The 17,346-nt window shown below is 40.4% G+C and overlaps 1 long non-coding RNA gene and 1 pseudogene across 1 annotated transcript; one reads left to right on the top strand and one right to left on the bottom strand.

Moving 5' to 3' along the window:
* The first annotated feature begins 490 nt into the window (after nucleotides 1-490).
* LOC127309139 (uncharacterized) lies at nucleotides 491-2,226 on the top strand. Its single transcript, XR_007856959.2, has 4 exons — nucleotides 491-757; nucleotides 846-942; nucleotides 1,108-1,184; nucleotides 2,054-2,226. It is a non-coding gene; the product is annotated as an uncharacterized lncRNA (long non-coding RNA).
* Nucleotides 2,227-4,925: 2,699 nt separating this feature from the next.
* Nucleotides 4,926-17,346, bottom strand: part of LOC139832696 (uncharacterized) — a 39,606-nt pseudogene continuing 27,185 nt past the window's right edge.

Consider the following 17,346-nt stretch of genomic DNA (forward strand, 5'->3'; position numbering starts at 1 on the left):
GTTTGAATTCAAATGAAAACTTCTATTCATTAACTCTACCTTGGGAACTATCTTCATCATAAGTTGGTCTCCACCAAAGTGGTGAAGATTATTCTCATGGCACATGTCACCTTCATACCCCTTTTTTATCTATATGCATATACTCCTATTTTTATCATTATCAAAGTCACTCATTGACATTATCTTCTCAACATCATGCCTTGGTCTATACACGTGAATGTTGTGCACCTCTCTCATTGTTCACTTGTGTTTGGCAAAAATGGAGCCGGCCATTGTGTTGGCATGACAATTTTGGCCAGCCATTGTGCTCCTCATTTTCTTCTCTTGCAAGCCTTGCCTCCCAACTACCCCAACAATTAAATGGGCAGCCACCCACCTTGGCCAATCAAAAAAGGAGGCAGCCACCCCTCTCCCTCTATATAAAGAGCTTGGCCGGCCACCCCCTTCACCTTTGGCTCTCATTTCTCTTCCTCCACTCCCTCAAACTCTCCTCCACCACTTCCCCACGAAATGCTGCTGCCCCTTGCTTGCATGGCCGGCCATGGCCATGGAAAGCCACCAAGATGGAGCTCCCCTCCTTCCTCAAGCTCATCCTCACCATGAGAGCATCTCTCTCACTCTCTTCTCCCCTAACCTTTGACGAATCCAGCTCCCTTTCTCTTCTCCCCTCTCACAAGATTGGATCTTGATGCAGGTGCATGTTAGTCCAAGCATGGAGAAGGTTGAGCTATCCTCAGATCTGAAGTTCTTGAGCAAAGTTCGTCCAAAACCTTGCAGTAATTTCTGTATCTTGCTGTTTCAGATTCTTGTACGAACTTGTAAAATCCGCCAAATCTTGTGTGCAGATCCAAATCGAGTGATTCAAAGTTCTACAGATAGGTATTGAAAGGATCTACAACTTGGCGTTGGTCTCATCCTCAAATTCGTTACGGATTTTGCATGGTAAATAAAGTTCTGCAAACATGCAGAATCACTGTTTGTGAGATTTCTTCCGTTTTACAAAACCTTTTTGAGCAAACTCAACTGCGGTTGAAAGCCCTCTCTCGTACCTTCATTTTGGCGGTGGTTTCACTTCGATTGACCTCCTGAAACTGAAATGGTTCGCAGATCAAGATCTGGTCAGATCTGACTTTGTCGAATTAAACCAGGAGCTTGGAAACTAATTTTTGAATGAAACAAACTGGGTAAGAACCACCTATTCAATACCTTTCAGATGCAGCATACCTCATATTTTTGTGATTTGTGTATGATTTCTGGCGAATTAAACTTGTTCTGTGTGTTCTGCAGACATTGCTGTTAGATTTTAATTCATCAAAAATCCATTTTTGAACCTAATTGAGTGATTCGAATTCTGTAGGATTACTGAATGTTTTCTTAATCATCTCAAACAAGTTTCAAACCTTTATCTGTTCTGCAACTCCATAGTTAAAGCAAATGGTGAAAACATGCAGTAAACTTGTAAATCCATTTGTGAGAGTTTCAGAAACAATTTGAACCCAAATCCAATTGTGTGTGAATCTCTGTTTAAATATCTTTCAAATGCCAGTGGCCTCATATTTTTAGGATTTTTCTACGATTTATGGCTTACAGATCTTGTTTTCTGTACAGTCAGATTCAAAGAAATTCCTAAAATTGTAGGTTTAATATTTTTGGGTGATTCCAATTGGGTTAGTCTTGTATTAGTATTGGCTATCTAGGAAAAATATTATTAGTCTCTGTTCATACATATGTGTTGCTGTTAGTAATGTTTATGTGTGACATGCATTGTTGAAACAAAACTTTTCGGTTTATCTAAAACCCTTGACCAACTCTTTTTAGTAGAGGTGGTCAACCTTTGTTTTATGCTTGCAAAACAAAACCTCTGCAACCTAACATTAGCTCTTTTGTCTTGCTTAAGTTTCCAAATGATGTGGAATATGGTTTGCTTTCTATTTTGGTTGTAGTGTTATGGGAACAAATTAAGTTAGGAAAACTGTTTTCTACTTTTCCAAAAATGTTTGAAAATGCTTTGTGAATGTATTTGATGTCAAACTAATGCACTTGTCCTCTTTAGGATGTTATCTACCAGGGGATATTTGGTTTATACCATGGTGATACCCGAGAGAGGCAATTGCTAAGTTGTGATGCACTCATACCTTTACTAGGTAAATAAATGGGGTTTTCTAAACTAAAACTCTTAAAGTTGTTTTGTGGTATCTATAGGTCCTTAGTATGTTATACCTTGGCTGCATGGTTAGTTGTTGATTGATGAATGTTGTCTTGTTGATGCAATGTGTTTGATTGTGTTCCTTTTATATTTTCCGACGATAGATGCGAACAATTCCGGAGAAGAAGAAGAAGAAGTGGTTCGGACAAGGATTTTATTTATATTGACGGGATTCTTATTTTGATGAAGTTGAAGAAGTCCAGGGACAAATAAGCCAAGGCAAGCCATCTTTTGATCTCTGATATGATGTCTCTTTGGATGTCATCTTGTGCTATCAATAGCATCTTGGTTCTATGTGTGATGATCTCCATATTGGTGTCATATATGCTTGGATGCAAGCATGGTACCTCTAGTAGTTTTATCTTGTCAAGGTCTTGGTAATTGGTTGGGTGTATGGTATCATGGACATTGCTATCCAATTTGTTTTCTATATTTAGCTTGAATATGTTCCACCTCGGGACAAGATTCACACTACACCCCCTTCTAGTGTAGAGGTATCAATACCATGTTTTTGGTGTATTCTCAAATTGTGATGAGTATGCCTGATTCCCTTAATGGTGTTGGTGTTGGTCAATTCTCATCCCTATCTATTGATTGGGTTAGATAGCACCACAAATCTGAAAGTATATTTCCTCTTGTGTTGTCATAATACATGCTTAGCTCAAGCAAGTATGATCCACTCCAATACCTCTTTTTCATACCCTCAATGGCGTGATGACCCTCATCTCGGCCATAGTGTTGTATTAGTTCAACTCATGAAACTTTAGGTTGGGAACCCCTCAAGGTTTACCTTGTTGTAAATGTTTATGAAAACCTTGGGTGAGGCAATCTTACCCAAGCGTATGGTTTATGAAAGGAAAGGATCTTGACAAAGATGGTTGGAAAGAGGAAAGTGTGTGTAACTTGGGTTTTTGAGAAAAACGACACATGGCTCTTTGTATTCGCCCGGAACAACTAAACAGCGCAACCATAGCTACTCCAACGTGGGCACGGGGCTTAACTTGACGTTTGTTCTTCTTAGCATGAGGCACCGCACAACTATACAAGGGTACGGTTACCCCCGAGTCCGGGTTGTCGAGGTTGGGACAATAGTATAACGGGAGGCCTTCGGGGCTGACCCGTCCGGAAGACACTATGGGTCTCCTGGCTTGGCGGTGGAGCCACGCTCAAAAAGGAGGTGAGCTGCCACGGTGCCGGGGAGGTACATACTCCATAGGGTAGGACCTTGTGTTAAGTCGAATGGGCGAAAGGTTATGTCTGGGTATCCGTCGTGGCATATGTCGTTATGCGGGGATGATGCCCACACGATAGGTATCCGGATAGTTGTGGTGAAAGTGTGCAAACTCTGCAGAGTCAAAACTATTCGAATAGCCGCGTCCGCGGTCATGGACGGTTGGGATGGCCGTTACCAAGCTGTGTCGAGTTTTGGTTTTGAAAATGATTTCCAAAGGAAATGCGTGTGTTGAAAGTACCGGAAGGGTACGGGAAAGATGTTGTGCCGACCATGTGGAGATGGTTGAGGAAAATGAAACAAGATGGGGTGACCCTTCCTAGTGTTTTCATGTAGAGGAACTCTTCTTCAATAGAGATATAGAGATGTCTTAGATAAATTCTTGGAGTGTCCCCCCTTCGATTGAGAAGTTGGGATGCTATCTCCACCAAAAACATCTCTTCTCTTCCACATGCTATATCCACAAGAGAAACTACTCTTCCTCTCTTGTCTTCTTTAGTTAGAATTGTTATCACCTTCTTGATGGTTTGCGAGTACAATTCAAATGTACTCACGGCTTTGTCCCTGGCTATTTACTTGGCCAGACTTGGAGGAACACGATGGATGAAGAAGTAGTTGGCGATGTCTATGCGAGCTAGGAACGTCTTCCCAGTCAGTTCCCTGTAGGGTTATGGCAGATGACTTGGGTACTGCGCTGCTGAAGTGATGATGCTACTCTGATGTTTAGTTAGGCCCTTCGAGGCTATTATGTAATTGTCGGTCATGTGACCATGTTGTAATTTTCTTATTCCGCTTTGTAATTGGATGGTGTAATTTGATATCAGTTCGGTTATGTGTTCACGGCGCACTGATCATGGGATCGTGAACTGTATACATAACATGGAATTTCGGACCGTTAGTCCGAGGTCCCCACAATAGCCATCCACACTTTTCACAGGAAATGGTCCACATATATCGGTGTGAATTATTTCTAGTGTTGCTGTGCTTCGATTTGCACCCTTTTTAATTTGCTTTACAAATTTTCCTTTAATGCAATCGATGCACTGTTCTATGTCTGAGAATTCTAATGGAGGAAGAATATCATTTTTAACGAGTCTTTCTATTCTCCCCCTCGAAATATGGCCTAGGTGACAGTACCATAATTTCGATGATTCATCAGTTCTTTTTCTTTTCTTTCCTTCTTTTTCCGACGAGGGTATTTGTTCATTCACTTTACACACAGAGAATACTTTTTCACGCAAGGACAATAAATAAAGCTCATCATGGAGTAAAGCAACCCCAACATAAGAATTATTACACCATATGGCACATTTGCCATGTCCAAAATAACATTGATAACTGTCTTTATCCAAGCGCGATACACTTATTAAATTTCTATGTAAAGAAGGAACAAATAAGACATCTCTAAGCAGAATAGTTAAGCCATCAGCTAGCTCCAAGAGGACGTCGCCAACAGCTTCAACTTCTGCTTGAATTCCATTCGCGACTTCAACGCATCCTTCGCCTCTTTTCATAGTCCTCGTCGAATGGAATCCCTGTAAAGAATTTTTGCAACATGAACAGTTGCACCTGAGTCAATCCACCAAGTAGATTTCGAAAACTGTGTATACAGGGATTCATTTACAAGGGAAACTAAATTGTTACCTTTCTTTCTCATTAATTCTTTCAGAAAAGCAGGACAGTCTTTCTTGTAGTGCCCAGTCTTCTGACAGTGAAGACACTGATCTTTGTTCACTGGCAATGGCCTGTGCTGGAACTTCTGATGTTGCATTGGGGCTTTACCATATTGCTTTGAAGGAGAACCATTGTTGCTTGGTGTGAAGGTGTAATATCCCAGGTATTGGGGTTACAAAAATAGAGGAAACAGATGTGTGCATTGCATTCATGCATAGAAAATCGGGGGAATTTTCGCGCTTTAAAGTAAAACAGTCACAGTAAATGAAGTTTCACTTGACCTTGGTGAAATTGAAGTAGCCCATCAAGTCAAGCGCTATAAACCTCAATGTGACTTTGATAAAACCTTGTTTTGGGTAGAGATGATTTGATCTAAGGGGTTAGATCAAATGGAACTAATAATCAACACAACAACACTTTACTCAACGATCAATTGCTTGATCTTATAAAAGATCATAATATGGAATTTCTTGCCATAACATATGAACATCCATTTAATTGGAAATCAAGTAACATTAATTGGAGAAACTATTCTTCACTTGTATTTTCCATGTCTTAAACTAATCCTTGATCCTACCATGAACCTCATGGTATTCATTCTACTTTAGTCTTGAAAACATAACAAGGAGATCAACCCTAGAGATATATATCTTCTCTATTCCAAATAGTTAAGAATCAAACCTAGAGAGGTGAGAGTTCTATTATAATTATTAGAGAAGCATCAACAAATCTTGAGTTAAACCTTGAATATACATCCATGCATTTAAATTATCATCTTTAAGAGAAACCTTAGGATGATATTCAAGATATTTCCTAGAAAGAGAATCCATGTATGTAATCACAGATATTGGTGACCACATCATTCTCTATGGAGCCTAACCTTAGGTTAGTACTAAAGTCCTTTCCCAAATGAGAGAGAGACCAAGCATACCAACATTAGCTTTACCTATCTAAGAATTAAGGACAACCTTTGGACTAAAGTATTAGGAGATTAACCATTTCATCTTGAAGTGGTGAGATAACCAAATACCAAATGGAATGAGACTATATCCATGAATTAGTGAAATAAGGATAGGACTAATCCAATTAAGTTAGACAATTGAATCTTTAGCTTAGCTACCTAAATAAATATTAGGAGTACACCATAAACCCTAGAATAACTATTCTTATATGAGAGGGATCAAGTTATGGAGTTACACATAAGTAGTTGAGGCAACACTTGAACCTTAGGGAGATAATTAACCAAACATCAGGATGATTATATCATCATTCCTTGAGAAGAATCATAAGTAATTATCTCAGGAATTCTCCTGGGATATAAATCTAATGAGATAACCATGACCATGTCCACCTAAGGAATTATAAGAGAAGTACTATACCCTAGCTATTCAAGTCAACACTTGATACTGGGAGTGAGAAACCAAGTTCATAAGAGATACCTTAAGAAGCCAAACCTTGATCATTATAATTGAGTGATGATCATAAACCCTAAAAACTTGAGGTAAGGATATTTAGAACAAGTGGATCATGCCTAATCCATGACCATGCTTTGGAGAAATAGGAGTATAATCCAAATGCTAACACTTATATGATCAGTAGATATTATTCATCACGTGAAATCATGGGGAGATCATTAGTAAGCAAATCTAGACTTATATCCCAACCTTAACTTGTGAACCACTTGATGATCACAATTAGAATCCTACCATATCTATATTTCATAAATTAATGAACCTAAGAAAACCTTAGAGTTAAACTCTATATTTTATATGGTGAGAAACCAATCACCCATAAAATCAAAGTTAACTATAAAAAGAACCATAACCACTTTAGTTACTTCAACAATAGATTAAGGATAATAATAATAGAAGTCTATTAGTAAAAGATAACACCAATTCTCAGATCCTTAGTAATTAGAGAAGCACATGAAATATTAAGCAAGTAACCATCTTATCTTCGTTAGGGGAGATGATGGCGTGTAACTCACACGTTCGTTGGGAACCCCAAGAGGAAGGTATGATGCGCACAACGGCAAGTTTTCCCTCAGAAAGAAACCAAGGTTTATCGAACCAGGAGGAGCCAAGAAGCACGTTGAAGGTTGATGGCGGCGGGATGTAGTGCGGCGCAACACCAGGGATTCCGGCGCCAACGTGGAACCTGCACAACACAACCAAAGTACTTTGCCCCAACGAAACAGTGAGGTTGTCAATCTCACCGGCTTGCTGTAACAAAGGATTAACCGTATTGTGTGGAAGATGATTGTTTGCAGAAAACAGTAAAACAGTATTGTAGTAGATTGTATTTCAGTAAAGAGAATTGGACCGGGGTCCACAATTCACTAGAGGTGTCTCTCCCATAAGACAAACAGCATGTTGGGTGAACAAATTACAGTTGGGCAATTGACAAATAAAGAGAGCATGACCATGCACATACATATCATGATGAGTATAGTGAGATTTAATTGGGCATTACGACAAAGTACATAGACCGCCATCCAACTGCATCTATGCCTAAAAAGTCCACCTTCAGGTTATCATCCGAACCCCTTCCAGTATTAAGTTGCAAAGCAACAGACAATTGCATTAAGTATGGTGCGTAATGTAATCAACAACTACATCCTTAGACATAGCATCAATGTTTTATCCCTAGTGGCAACAGCACAACACAACCTTAGAACTTTCTCACATGTCCTGTGTCAATGCAGGCATGAACCCACTATCGAGCATAAATACTCCCTCTTGGAGTTACAAGCATCTACTTGGCCAGGGCATCTACTAGTAACGGAGAGCATGCAAGATCATAAACAACACATAGATATAACTTTGATAATCAACATAACAAGTATTCTCTATTCATCGGATCCCAACAAACGCAACATATAGAATTACAGATAGATGATCTTGATCATGTTAGGCAGCTCACAAGATCCGACAATGATAGCACAATGGGGAGAAGACAACCATCTAACTACTGCTATGGACCCATAGTCCAGGGGTAGACTACTCACACATCACACCGGAGGCGACCATGGCGGCGTAGAGTCCTCCGGGAGATGATTCCCCTCTCCGGCAGGGTGCCGGAGGTGATCTCCTGGATCCCCCGAGATGGGATCGGCGGTGGCGGCGTCTCAGTAAGGTTTTCCGTATCGTGGCTCTCGGTACTGGGGGTTTCGTCACGGAGGCTTTAAGTAGGCGGAAGGGCAAGTCAGGAGGGGGCACAGGGGCCCCACACCATAGGCCGGCGCGGCCAGGGGGCCGCGCTGCCCTAGGGTTTGGGCACCCTGTGGCCCCACTTCGTTTCGTCTTCGGGCTTCTGGAAGCTTCGTGGAAAAATAGGCCCCTGGGCATTGATTTCGTCCAATTCCGAGAATATTTCCTTACTAGGATTTCTGAAACCAAAAACAGCAGAAACAAAGAATCGCACTTCGGCATCTTGTTAATAGGTTAGTTCCAGAAAATGCACGAATATGACATAAAGTGTGCATAAAACATGTAGATAACATCAATAATGTGGCATGGAACATAAGAAATTATCGATACGTCGGAGACGTATCAGCATCCCCAAGCTTAGTTCTGCTCGTCCCCGAGTAAAACGATAACACAGATAATTTCTGGAGTGACATGCCATCATAATCTTGATCATACTATTTGTAAAGCATATGTAGTGAATGCAGAGATCAAAACAATGTATATGACATGAGTAAACAAGTGAATCATATAGCAAAGACTTTTCATGAATAGCACTTCAAGACAAGCATCAATAAGTCTTGCATAAGAGTTAGCTCATAAAGCAATAATTCAAAGTAAAAGCATTGAAGCAACACAAAAGAAGATTAAGTTTCAGCGGTTGCTTTCAACTTGTAACATGTATATCTCATGGATATTGTCAACATAGAGTAATATAATAAGTGCAATAAGCAAGTATGTAGGAATCAATGCACAGTTCACACAAGTGTTTGCTTCTTGAGGTGGAGAGAAATAGGTGAACTGACTCAACATTGAAAGTAAAAGAATGGTCCTCCATAGAGGAAAAGCATCGATTGCTATATTTGTGCTAGAGCTTTGATTTTGAAAAAGATGAAACAATTTTGTCAACGGTAGTAATAAAGCATATGTATCATGTAAATTATATCTTACAAGTTGCAAGCCTCATGCATAGTGTACTAATAGTGCCCGCACCTTGTCCTAATTAGCTTGGACTACCGGATCATCACAATGCACATGTTTCGACCAAGTGTCACAAAGGGGTACCTCTATGCCGCCTGTACAAAGGTCTAAGGAGAAAGCTCGCATTGGATTTCTCGCTATTGATTATTCTTCAACTTAGACATCCATACCAGGACAACATAGACAACAGATAATGGACTCCTCTTTTATGCATAAGCATGTAACAACAATTAATAATTTTCTCATTTGAGATTGAGGATATTTGTCCAAAACTGAAACTTCCACCATGGATCATGGCTTTAGTTAGCGGCCCAATGTTCTTCTCTAACAATATGCATGCTTAACCATAAGGTGGTAGATCTCTCTTACTTCAGACAAGACGGACATGCATAGCAACTCACATGAAATTCAACAAAGAGTAGTTGATGGCGTCCCCAGTGAACATGGTTATCGCACAACAAGCAACTTAATAAGAGATAAAGTGCATAATTACATATTCAATACCACAATAGTTTTTAAGCTATTTGTCCCATGAGCTATATATTGCAAAGGTGAATGATGGAATTTTAAAGGTTGCACTCAAGCAATTTACTTTGGAATGGTGGAAAATACCATGTAGTAGGTAGGTATGGTGGACACAAATGGCATAGTGGTTGGCTCAAGTATTTTGGATGCATGAGAAGTATTCCCTCTCGATACAAGGTTTAGGCTAGCAAAGCTTATTTGAAACAAACACAAGGATGAACCGGTGCAGCAAAACTCACATAAAAGACATATTGAAAACATTATAAGACTCTACACCGTCTTCCTTGTTGTTCAAACTCAATACTAGAAATTATCTAGACCTTAGAGAAACCAAATATGCAAACCAAATTTAAGCATGCTCTATGTATTTCTTCATTAATAGGTGCAAAGCATATGATGCAAGAGCTTAATCATGAGCACAACAATTGCCAAGTATCACATTACCCAAGACATTTATAGCAATTACTACATGTATCATTTTCCAATTCCAACCATATAACAATTTAACGAAGGAGAAACTTCGCCATGAATATTATGAGTAGAAACCAAGGACATACTTGTCCATATGCAACAGCAGAGCGTGTCTCTCTCCCATAAAGTGAATGCTAGGATCCATTTTATTCAAACAAAACAAAAACAAAAACAAACCGACGCTCCAAGCAAAGCACATAAGATGTGATGGAATAAAAATATAGTTTCAGGGGAGGAACCTGATAATGTTGTCGATGAAGAAGGGGATGCCTTGGGCATCCCCAAGCTTAGACGCTTGAGTCTTCTTGATATATGCAGGGGTGAACCACCGGGGCATCCCCAAGCTTAGAGCTTTCACTCTCCTTGATCATGTTGCATCATACTCCTCTCTTGATCCTTGAAAACTTCCTCCACACCAAACTCGAAACAACTTATTAGAGGGTTAGTGCACAATAAAAATTAACATATTCAGAGGTGACACAATCATTCTTAACACTTCTGGACATTGCATAATGCTACTGGACATTAGTGGATCAAAGAAATTCATCCAACATAACAAAAGAGGCAATGCGAAATAAAAGGCAGAATCTGTCAAAACAGAACAGTTCGTATTGACGAATTTTAAAATGGCACCAGACTTGCTCAAATGAAAATGCTCAAATTGAATGAAAGTTGCGTACATATCTGAGGATCATGCACGTAAATTGGCTTAATTTTCTGAGCTACCTACAGGGAGGTAGACCCAGATTCGTGACAGCAAAGAAATCTGGAACTGTGCAGTAATCCAAATCTAGTACTTACTTTTCTATCAACGGCTTAACTTGGCACAACAAAACACAAAACTAAGATAAGGAGAGGTTGCTACAGTAGTAAACAACTTCCAAGACACAAAATAAAAACAAAGTACTGTAGGTAAAAACATGGGTTGTCTCCCATAAGCGCTTTTCTTTAACGCCTTTCAGCTAGGCGCAGAAAGTGTGTATCAAGTATTATCAAGAGACGGTGTGTCAACCTTACCTTGGGCTTTACCCTTACCTTTCTTATTGTTTTTCTTTCCCTTTGGTTTAGGAAATATATGATTTCCCCCTGGTATAGAGGTGAATTTCAGAGTGCCTTCTCCAACATCAATGACTGCTCCCAATAGTTTCAGCAGGGATCTTCCGAGTATGAGTTTTCCTGTTTCAACAACAAGATAATCAATGGATATTGTTCTTCCAAGAATGGTTGTATGCACACCTGCGGCTATTCCTTTAGGAATTATAGTAGAGTTATCAATGAGAGTTATTTCTTCTACTCCTTCATCGACTCCCCAAAGTTTCAAAGATTTATAAATGCTTTCAGGCATAAGGCAAAATTCATACATAATATCACAGTAGGCATGAAGAGTTCGATCACCGATAACAATTTTAACAGTAGGATCCCACAATGAAAGTTTAGAGTTCACTAAAACTTGTTCAAGACGATTACGAACGTGGCAATAGTTATCATCCAAGCGAGATGTACTTATCTCGAGATTGTTTAATCTACTATATATGCTAGTGAGGGCTGAATTATTAGCTGAATCATGTGATGCAACCAACTTCTTTATGGCATTAAAAGCTTGATCCCCATTGCAATGAAGGAAATCTCCTCCCACTAAAGTATCCAAAGCATATCTATAGCAAACCATAAGACCAAAATAAAAATTACTAAGGAGCAAACTTAGAGTCATTTGAGGTTCGGTTTTACGATAAGAAGTAAAAATTCTAGACCAAGCATCCTTAAAACTCTCCTCATCCCCTTGTTTAAAAGTGAAGACTAATTCTTCAGGCGAAGAAGTAACAGGTTCAGAGCTAGACATGGTAACAAAAGTAACTAAAATTTTTTTTTTGTATTTTTAATATAGAGTGCAAGACAGTAAATAAAGCAAACTAGATAAAGTAAATGCAAGTAACTAATTTTTTTGTGTTTTCGATATAGCAAACAAGATAGCAAATAAAGTAAAACTAGCAACTAATTTTTTTGTATTTTGATTTAGTGCAGCAAACAAAGTAGTAAATAAAACTAAGCAAGACAAAAACAAAGTAAAGAGATAGAGAAGTGGAGACTCCCCTTGCAGCGTGTCTTGATCTCCCCGGCAACGGCGCCAGAAATCTAGCTTGATGGCGTGTAACTCACACGTTCGTTGGGAACCCCAAGAGGAAGGTATGATGCGCACAGCAGCAAGTTTTCCCTCAGAAAGAAACCAAGGTTTATCGAACCAGGAGGAGCCAAGAAGCACGTTGAAGGTTGATGGCGGCGGGATGTAGTGCGGCGCAACACCAGGGATTCCGGCGCCAACGTGGAACCTGCACAACACAACCAAAGTACTTTGCCCCAACGAAACAGTGAGGTTGTCAATCTCACCGGCTTGCTGTAACAAAGGATTAACCGTATTGTGTGGAAGATGATTGTTTGCAGAAAACAGTAAAACAGTATTGCAGTAGATTGTATTTCAGTAAAGAGAATTGGACCGGGGTCCACAGTTCACTAGAGGTGTCTCTCCCATAAGACAAACAGCATGTTGGGTGAACAAATTACAGTTGGGCAATTGACAAATAAAGAGAGCATGACCATGCACATACATATCATGATGAGTATAGTGAGATTTAATTGGGCATTACGACAAAGTACATAGACCGCCATCCAACTGCATCTATGCCTAAAAAGTCCACCTTCAGGTTATCATCCGAACCCCTTCCAGTATTAAGTTGCAAAGCAACAGACAATTGCATTAAGTATGGTGCGTAATGTAATCAACAACTACATCCTTAGACATAGCATCAATGTTTTATCCCTAGTGGCAACAACACAACACAACCTTAGAACTTTCTGTCACATCGTCCCTGTGTCAATGCGAGGCATGAACCCACTATCGAGCATAAATACTCCCTCTTGGAGTTACAAGCATCTACTTGGCCAGAGCATCTACTAGTAACGGAGAGCATGCAAGATCATAAACAACACATAGATATAACTTTGATAATCAACATAACAAGTATTCTCTATTCATCGGATCCCAACAAACGCAACATATAGAATTACAGATAGATGATCTTGATCATGTTAGGCAGCTCACAAGATCCGACAATGATAGCACAATGGGGAGAAGACAACCATCTAGCTACTGCTATGGACCCATAGTCCAGGGGTAGACTACTCACACATCACACCGGAGGCGACCATGGCGGCGTAGAGTCCTCCGGGAGATGATTCCCCTCTCCGGCAGGGTGCCGGAGGCGATCTCCTGGATCCCCCGAGATGGGATCGGCGGTGGCGGCGTCTCAGTAAGGTTTTCCGTATCGTGGCTCTCGGTACTGGGGGTTTCGTCACGGAGGCTTTAAGTAGGCGGAAGGGCAAGTCAGGAGGGGGCACAGGGGCCCCACACCATAGGCCGGTGCGGCCAGGGGGGCCGCGCCGCCCTAGGGTTTGGGCACCCTGTGGCCCCACTTCGTTTCGTCTTCGGGCTTCTGGAAGCTTCGTGGAAAAATTGGCCCCTGATACGTCTCCAACGTATCTATAATTTCCGATGTTCCATGCTTGTTTTATGACAATACCAACATGTTTTGTTCACACTTTATATCATTTTCATGCATTTTCCGGAACTAACCTATTAACAAGATGCCACAGTGCCAGTTCCTGTTTTCTGCTGTTTTTGGTTCCAGAAAGGCTGTTCGGGCAATATTCTCGGAATTGGACGAAATCAACGCCAAACCTCCTATTTTTCCCGGAAGCGTCCAGAACACCGAAGAAGAGTCGGAGAGGGGCCAGGGGGCCACCACACCACATGGTGGCGCGGGCCAGGCCTAGGCCGCGCCGGCCTAGGGTGTGGCGCACCCAGGTGCCCCCCTGCGCCGCCTCTTCGCCTATAAAAGCCCTTTCGACCTAAAAACGCAGTACCAATTGGCGAAACTCCAGAAAGACTCCAGGGGCGCCGCCACCGTCGCGAAACTCCAATTCGGGGGACAGAACTCTCTGTTCCGGCACCCTGCCGGACGGGGAATTTCCCCCGGAGCCATCTCCACCGCCGTCTTCACCGCCATCTTCACCGCCATCGCTGCCTCCATGATGAGGAGGGAGTAATCCACCCCCGAGGCTGAGGGCTCCGCTGTAGCTATGTGGTTCATCTCTCTCCCATGTACCTCAATACAATGATCTCATGAGCTGCTTTACATGATTGAGATTCATATGAGTTTGTATCACAATTTATCTATGTGCTACTCTAGCAAAGTTATTAAAGTAGTTCTATTCCTCCTGCACGTGTGTAAAGGTGACAGTGTGTGCACCGTGTTAGTACTTGGTTTATGCTATGATCATGATCTCTTGTAGATTGCGAAGTTAACTATTGCTATGATAATATTGATGTGATCTATTCCTCCTACATATGCATGAAGGTGACAGTGTGCATGCTATGCTAGTACTTGGTTTAGTCTTTTGATCTATCTTACACTAAAGGTTACTAAAATATGAGCATTATTGTGGAGCTTGTTAACTCCGGCATTGAGGGTTCGTGTAATCCTACGCAATGTGTTCATCATCCAACAAGAGTGTAGAGTATGCATTTATCTATTCTGTTATGTGATCAATGTTGAGAGTGTCCACTAGTGAAAGTGTAATCCCTAGGCCTTGTTCCTAAATACTGCTATCGCTGCTTGTTTACTGTTTTACTGTGTTACTACTGCTGCAATACCACCACCATCAACTACACGCCAGCAAGCTATTTTCTGGCACCGTTGCTACTGCTCATATTATTCATACCACCTGTATTTCACTATCTCTTCGCCGAACTAGTGCACCTATTAGGTGTGTTGGGGACACAAGAGACTTCTTGCTTTGTGGTTGCAGGGTTGCATGAGAGGGATATCTTTGACCTCTTCCTCCCTGAGTTCGATAAACCTTGGGTGATCCACTTAAGGGAAAACTTGCTGCTGTTCTACAAACCTCTGCTCTTGGAGGCCCAACACTGTCTACAGGAAAAGGAGGGGGCGTAGACATCAAGCACTTTTTCTGGCGCCGTTGCCGGGGAGGAAAGGTAAAGGTACTCACACTCCGGACCTCGGCTACCAAGCTATTTTCCGCCATTGTAAGTACTCGAAGCTATTTCCTTTAGATCCTGCAATTGCAACTTTTTGTTTCTTGTTTACACTAGTTAGGCATAATGGAAAACAACAAAAAAATTGGTGAGCTTTTTAGTCTTTTTCCTGATTTAGAATTGTTTGATGCAAAAATTAAAAAACCTATGGAACCTTATTTGCATGCTAGTAGTGATGTTATTAGTATGAATGCAATTACTGCTAATGCTATGGAGAAGTCTAAGCTTGGGGAAGCTAGTTTTTGTGATCTTTTTAGCTTCCCATCTTTAGGGGAGAAAATTTGTTCTGATAATGCTTTATCTCCCATATGCGATAACTCTAATGATGCTTCTGATATTTTGAATCCACCTGCTGAAAGTATTCAGTATAAAATACCTATGAAAATTATTGAACGTGTTATGGACAACCACTATAAAGGGGATGGAACTGTCCATCCTAGAGATCATTTACTGTTTTTGCACGAATTATGCGGGTTATTCAAGTGTGCAGGTATCTCTATGGATGAAGTGAAGAAGAAGCTATTCTCCGTTTCGCTGTCTGGTAAAGCGGCACATTGGTATAAATTGTTGGAGAATAGACATTCTCTTGGTTGGGAGGAAATTGCATCTCTCTTTTATTCTAAATTTTATCCTCCTCATGAAGTGCATATTGATAGGAATTATATTTATAACTTTTATCCTCGTGATGGAGAGAGTATTTCTCAAGCGTGGGGGAGATTGAAGTCACTAATGCTCAAATGTCCCATTCATGAGCTCCCCGTAATGTTATTGTTAATAATTTTTATGCGAGGCTTTCAGGACAACACAAGGACTATCCGGACGCGTGTTCGGAAGGATCTTTCACAAGCAAAGAGGTTGAAGCTAGGTGGGATCTTCTTGATCGGATTGAGGACAACGCGAAGGATGGGAGAACGACAAAGGTAAAGAGTCTTTTATAAATTATGATTATGAATGCATTGAAGCTTTTATGGATACCGATAAATTTCGAAATATGAGTGCTACTTATGGTCTTGACTCTCAAGTTGCTGCAAATCTTTATAAAGCCTTTGCTTCTCATTTTGAATTGCCTAAAAATAATTTTGATAAGTATCATGAACCTTTTAAAGAGGCTTGCATGAAGAATGAAATTGTTGTTAATTATTGCAATAAGCATGCTCAAACTCCTAAAAATGCTATTTCTTATAAGCATGTTAATTTTTGTGGAATGCATAGGCCTTGCGGAATTAATCAAGTCAAAGATGAATATTGCATCCATCATATTAATGAAAAAACTAGAAAGTGGTTTAGGGCTCTAGATGATCTTGGTAAAAAAGTTTGTGCCCTCTATCCTTTTATTTGTGAAGTTTGCCATGAAGTGGGTCATTTTAATTTTCAATGCTCCTCCAATGATAATTTGAACCCAATGAGTGCTGCAAATTTGTATTGTGATGATGAAATTACTCCTAATCAAAGATGATGAACTTACTTTATTTTTGGGGTGTGAAGAACTGTCGAGAAAAATCTCTTTGTTACATATGAGTGATCTTGATATTGATGATGTCCTGCATGGGTGTTTTTCTTATTGCATTGATAATAGCCATACAAATACTTACATACAAAATATTTTAGAAGATGACACCTTGCCAAAATATGATAGGACCCGTGTGTTTTCAACTAATTAATGAAAAGGAGGGATCCTCCCAAGTTTCTTCTATTGTTTCTGAAAGTAAATCAGGTTATGCGGACGAGCCACCCTTCAAGCCTCTTCCTCCTAAAGAAGGGAACGAGGAGAAGGAAGAGAAGAAGAAGAAGAAGGGAACGAAGAAGAAGAAGAAGAAGAAGGAGAATAAAAAGAAAGAGGTAACGGCGTATCCCCGCGTGAATGAGATAACGCTAGGTAACCGTAAGTATGTTGCTCCTAATGATTATTGTGATAATGAATCTGAATACGATGATCTTCCTATGCCCTTTACATACATTAGCA

This window comes from Lolium perenne, chromosome 6, assembly GCF_019359855.2.
Source record: "Lolium perenne isolate Kyuss_39 chromosome 6, Kyuss_2.0, whole genome shotgun sequence".
Taxonomy (NCBI): domain Eukaryota; kingdom Viridiplantae; phylum Streptophyta; class Magnoliopsida; order Poales; family Poaceae; genus Lolium; species Lolium perenne.